Source organism: Equus asinus, chromosome 4 (genome assembly GCF_041296235.1).
Source record: "Equus asinus isolate D_3611 breed Donkey chromosome 4, EquAss-T2T_v2, whole genome shotgun sequence".
Classification (NCBI taxonomy): Eukaryota; Metazoa; Chordata; class Mammalia; order Perissodactyla; family Equidae; genus Equus; species Equus asinus.
The window spans coordinates 21,250,244-21,256,410 of NC_091793.1; the positions used below are offsets into that span (position 1 = coordinate 21,250,244).

General features: G+C 45.4%; 1 protein-coding gene and 1 non-coding gene across 5 annotated transcripts in view; both read right to left on the reverse strand.

Moving 5' to 3' along the window:
- SGSM3 (small G protein signaling modulator 3) overlaps nucleotides 1–1,295 on the reverse strand; it is a 38,713-nt gene extending 37,418 nt beyond the window's left edge. For all 4 annotated transcript variants that reach the window (XM_070506832.1, XM_044779342.2, XM_044779338.2 and 1 more), the window contains exon 1: nucleotides 1,163–1,295. The gene's annotated coding sequence lies outside the window, so the exon portion shown is untranslated. The remainder of the gene's footprint in view (nucleotides 1–1,162) is intronic.
- A 3,908-nt stretch (nucleotides 1,296–5,203) lies between these two features.
- LOC123283699 (U6 spliceosomal RNA) lies at nucleotides 5,204–5,311 on the reverse strand. The gene has a single exon (XR_006524365.2). It is a non-coding gene; the product is annotated as a U6 spliceosomal RNA (small nuclear RNA).
- Nucleotides 5,312–6,167: the final 856 nt, after the last annotated feature.

Here is a 6,167-nt window from a genome sequence, read left to right on the forward strand (position 1 = left end):
AAAGGCTACATGCATTTAGCATTATCAAAAAACTGGAATATCGACCTTTATTTAGAATCACTTACTAACTAATCATGGAGAACAGAAACAAACATGTAAAACAAAGAAGATACTAACTATTGCTTAGCGTTCAGAGAGAATCAGAAGATAAGGAAAAGACATGAGGAAGAAAAGTAGGAACTGTATGTGTATCTATCAACTTTATCACAAAAGCTACAAGTAAACAAGTCAGTTGAAAATTCAGTTTTTGTGAATCAGAGTCTGATTAGGAACTTGAATTTACCAAGAAAGAAGAAGAAAGAAGGGTGAAGTATATTACTGGACACCTCTAAACATCCCACCAAAAAAGAGCCAGAACCCACCACAAACCTCACGTGCAGCACAAGGCTGGCAAATACGACACAGTCATCTGTCATAGAAAAGAAACTTTAAAACGCCCCCACCCCACCCCATATAAAAAGCATCCTGCATCATTAACCTAAGTATGAGAATAATTTTCAAAATTCCAATCCTAACCCCAGTCGGTGATCCTCGCTAATACATGCCTCAATTTCCCCAAAGTTGAAATACAAACACATTTTACAGCGTGCTCCGCGTCTCGGCCCGAATCTGAGGCTGACCCTGGACCCGACCTGAATCTTCAACCTAAGTCTCCAGTGACACCTGAGGAAGTGTGCTGTGTAAACGCGCCCGAGGCAGCCGTTCTTCCCAAAGGAAAAAGAAACAGGCGCCCGGCATGGGATGCGCTCTGAAAGACCGCTCCCAGCTGCCGGGGTGGGGGATGCGCCGGGCCGAGCCCCCGGGCCTGAGCTCGCGCGCCGCGGCCCCGCCTCCTGCCGGCCCGGCTGCGCCGCCGGGGGCTCGAGGCCCGGCCCCCCGAGCGAGGACGCAGGCGGCGCGGGTCCGACCACCGCCCCGCCCGCAGGCGCCGCGCCCGGACCGCAGGAGCCCGCGCGGCCGCCGACAGCCGGAGCCGCCCCACGCGCCGCGCGAGCCAAGGCCGGCGGCGCCGCTCTCTGCGGCCGGGGCCAGCGCTTGTCCCCTCCGCGACCCCTGCGGCCCCTCCGTCGGTCTGTCCACAGCCGCCCCCGCGTCCACACCGGAGGGGCCGTGCGGGCGCCGGGCCCCACAAGTCTCGGCCGACCTCTCGCCCCGAACTGACCTGCCCCACAGCGGATGTCCAGCTGCTCCGCCGCCTCGCCTCCGCGCCACCTCAGCGCCAACCTGCTCAGGCTCGCGGCTCCACCGCTCGGACCCAGTCGGCGCTCGGCGGTGCCAGCGCGCACGCGCGCCGGGCCGAGCGGGCGGCCGCGGGGCATGCCGGGGACTGTAGTCGCTGTGGTCCGCCTGGCGCGAGTGTCCGCAGCATCTGCGCGACCCTGGACCCGCATGTGAGTCTCATTCCAGAGACAAGCCCCGCTCCCCGACCCATGGAAGCCCATTTTTAGCCTAGCTTATGCCCACTGGTCTCCCGTCTGCACCGCAGCCCGAGGACCTGAGGGCAATATGGGGTGGACCAGCCGTCAGGACGCGGGATAGATGGGGCAGGTTTCTGGGAAGGAGTGGCCCTTACTTGATGCTCATTTCTAAATATTTAAGTGTCTCTTTTCTTTTTTTTTTTTTTAAAGATTGGCCTTGAGCTAACATCTGTTGCCAATCTTTTTTCTTCTTCTTCTCCCCAAAGCCCTCCAGTACGTAGTTGTATATTCTAGTCCGTAGGTCCTTCTAGTTGTGCTATGTGGGTCGCTGCCTTAGCATGGCTTGATGAACGCTGCTAGGTCCGCGCCCAGGATCCAAACCTGGAAACTCCTGTGCTGCTGAAGCGGAGCACAGGAACTTAACCACTGGCACAAGGCCAGCCTGTTAAGTGCCTTCATTACGAGCGTTCAGAATCAGTCCTAGCCCAGCCCGATCCACTCTTAGACAATTCACCAGCCTTGGAATTAGCCACAAATTGGAACAAATTGATTGAGGTCATGCCCAAGAAATTCACTCTCCGGCATGTATAATGCAGTGGGTGTAGTCAGAAGCCTGCATTTGAGTCACTCAAGCACACTAACATTTAGCTCACCCATAAAATGAGTGTGAGCTTCTGGTTGTGTGAGAACTAGATGCTATTTGAGAAAATGTTAAAGCACAGTGCAAATGAACAGTCCAGGAAGGTAGCAGGCCCATCTCCATTTGATATCCAGGTCCTAGTTGACATCAGTCTCTACCTTGAAAAATCGTGCTTGCCACCTTTTAGAAAGGTCACCAAAAGCTACAATATTACAGGAATGTTCTCCAGAAATTTCACCCCACTCTGAAGAGATATAAACTTAGCTTTAAAGCTACTTATTATCTTAAGCATGGGTTCCAAATGGTGTTCCAAGCTGGTGATGCCAGGTGAATGAATAGAAACCACAGGCAAAGCCTACAAAATAAGGCAGCCTCAGTCATGACCTTACTGTATTATGCTCACTTTACAGTGCACTCACACGCCATTCACAGGACTCCTCTGCTGAAAGCAGGGTGAAGTTTATCATTCAAATTTTAGAGGACCTAACCAAAATTATGAAAACCACCTGGTTAAGTGGCAGAGCAGAGATCTGAACCATTTCTGTGGCCAAGTTCATTTTTCTTCCCAACCACACCACCATCTTTCAAATTTTGATTTCCTTAACAAAAAAGGGGGGGGGGGAGGCAACCCCTTGCATAGTGGTTAAGTTTGGGGGATCCGGGCCTTGGACCTACACCACTCCTCAGTCACGTAGAAGCTGCGACCCACATACAAAATAGAGGAAGATTGGCAGAGATGTTAGCTCAGGGTGAATCTTCCTAGAAAAAAAAATTGTAGAGCTGAAAAATTTCAGCCTTTTTAGCGTGATGACATCCTTTTTCTCTCATCTCACAACTTGCAGGGGCTATATTTCTTAAATTTATCTTTATGGAAAATAATTTCTTTAGATAGCTGTAAGGTAAGCTGAGGTGTCAAAACTCAATGGCTGAGCTAGTTTCAACACAGGCCCCTTAGGTTTTTGCAATAAACCATCAGCATTTCATTTTTGCCTTCTTTCCCTACAGATTTAATAGGGAACTAAGGATTTGTCAACACTGCTGCCAAATAAAGCTTCCAGTCCTCCCCTGGGTCCAGTGGAACATTTGACAGAGATCAATACTGGGCAGGTCTACATGCCATAGGGGACAGAAAACGAGTACTACCCTTTTAGGAATGGTAGACTAACAATTGTATGAAACCTTATTTGTAAATGCTGTGTAAGAATTCTGTATACACATGTAGCCTCCATTAGTCAGTCAACAAAAGAAAAGAAAATGCCAAAATTCTTAAAAGCTTCCTAGGACAGCACCCAAGGCAGGGGGGCCCCTCTCAATTCACGCCACATGAAGGGTGGATGGAGCCAGGTGTATTGAAGTAATTCAGCCAAGCACCGTGCAGGTGGAAAAAGCAGCTTCTGCATCATGAGTGAATAACAAGATGCTTAAACCAAGGGAGCTAAAAAAACCAAGGAAAGCAGTGTGGATTTCTGGTTGAATTTACATCTCAAGAACACCTTTTCTCAGTGGAGCTTAATGAAATTTACATGTGCTCAGATGTTCAATTATCTATGTCCCATTATTGAGGAGCCACTCACCACTCTGTAGTCTGTTTCCTGCACTGGAACCATAAGTTCCAGGAGGGCAGAATGTCTTGCTCACCAGTGTATTGCCAACACACAGTAGAGTGCTGAAAAAAATACTCGTTAAAGTATGAAATCTGGATCAGAAACAAAATATTTTGTAAATAGTTATTTCCTCCAGGTTATCACTAAAGAAACGAAACCTTCTAAATGTGAAGTATACATACATTATTTTACCCTTTTTTTCTTGAAAGAAATCAAGTCAGTTATTTAAGGAACTATGGGATGAATCCTTCTGAGATCTGTTCATGTTTGGATTTCTGCAGTATACTTGGCCTGTACTCTTAGAACCAACGCTATCCTAATTACAACTTCTCCAAGTTTAAAGCCATGGGAGAGGTATAACACCTTGCCATAGTTTTAAACTTCTCACTGCCCTCAAGCCAGAGCAATGAAAGGCTAGGTCATTCGTTCGTGGATGGAAACTGACTTGCAGCATTCATGGCTCCAGTCTCCCTCCAGATCTCACATGTGACCACTTGAGACGCCCTATTTGATATGAGCTGGTTATTTCCTAAGAAACCTGTTGTGGGGATTAAGGACAAGAGGGTCTGCAGTAGTTCCCAGATATCCCTTCAAACCCCTTCTTCCACTCCAGCCCGGGCTGATGTGTTACCTAACCACAATTTCTGGCCCACTCTGAAGGGGAAGGCCCAGTACCATCACAAAGATAAGAGAACTTGCAGTACCAAGTGAGGCATCAGAATCCTAATGGGCGGTCAAACAAGGCTTTTCTAAGGCCAAAGGGCCTTGTTATAAGAAAAACGAGGGCCTCTTGTTTTCATTGGCCCAAAAACTCATTTCTCATTTGACCTAAAGAACATCTTGTCCTCTGAAATGCTCATCTTGAAATCTGGGCCAGAAATCCACCTTAGTTGAGTTTGGGCTTTTCATGAAGGTAAATTACCACCCATATTCACCACTTAAACTATTTTGTCATAAACTTGGCCTCTAAGAATTTCTCTGTATACAGCATTTAATGAGGTAAGGATAAGGCCACACCAGATCCAGACTGGAAAAAGTAAACTCTGCTTTAACTTCTAGTTATGGTGAAGACCAGCTAAATTTTGTGTCCATTAGTCCACATCTCTGATAAAGAACACACCTTGTAAGTAATATATATGAATTCCAGTACTTAAAAAATAATGTTATAATGACTAAATGTAATTTCTGTTTCAGATAGGATCCTGGAACAGAAAAAGAACACTAGTTAAAAACTAAGGACTTTATTTAATAATGTATTAATATTGGCTCATTAACTGCGGTAACTGTACCATGCCAATGTAAGATGCTAGTAACAGCGGAAACCCAGCATAGCATATGTGGGGACTCCGTACTCTCTTTGCAATTTTCCTGTAAATCTAAAACTGTTCTAAAATTTAAAGTTTGTTTAAATAAAAATTACATTAAAAACTTGAGAAAATACACACAAGCAAAAAGAAAATAAAAATCCCCTTAAACTCATTATCCAAAAAAACCACACTTAGTATTTCATTACATAGCTTTTCAGCTTTTTTTTTTAAAAAAAAAATATGGAATGCTTCACGAATTTGCATTGTCATCCTTGCACAGGGGCCATGCTAATCTTCTCTGTATTGTTCCAATTTTAATATATGTGCTGCTGAAGCTAGCACTTTTTTTGTTTTTTAACTTTTTACTTTTTTGTGTTTATCTTTTATGTTGACTCATTCCCCGTTCATTCTCTGGGCGGTTTAAATTCAGGAAATGCTCTCTTCCATGGGAGGCAAACTAAATCAATGGCAGCATCCTGTTTCTAACTGACCACACTGAAGAAAGCTAGCAAACCCTCCTGGGCTCAGAAAGGCAAATGACATCTTCTGAGTACCTTCTTCATGTCAGACCCTACATTATGCAATTTCAGTCAGCTAACCCTCACCTCCATCCAGGATATACACCATCCTGGAGCACCTAACCTCTGTGCTTCTACTTTAAGGACATTGAGCTCTCCTCGTTATCAAATGGAATCTACCATCGGCCAGGAGAAGAGGGCAGTAGTACCTAGGTGACTGACTGCGCCTGAACAGAAGCTGATTGTCCCAGTCTGCCCAGACCCTGATTTCTAGATGGTTCAGATCCTGGAGTTTGCATCACTGGGTAATGGAATTCAATCTAATCTTCCAAAAGGCATGAGTGTTCTCTCTTCTGAGCCAAACTGCAACCCATACAAATGCCTTTAAATTAGTGTTAAATGGGAAAATAAGATAACAAAATTGCACTTAGAGTATATCACAAGTATATGAAAACAAGAGAGAATGGAAGAGGAAATAAGATACAACAAACCCACCCAAACAGCCCAGGAAGAAAACCAGCCAAACCACCAACCATGAGTTAAGAATTGCCAGAATAAGACTGTTATCTTACTTCCTTATTTTCTATGAGGAAAACTATTAGTTAAAATCCATGGTATCTGATATCCCCAGCGTGTCTGGTATGTAATATAAGTTCTCAGACTACAGATACACTGATAGT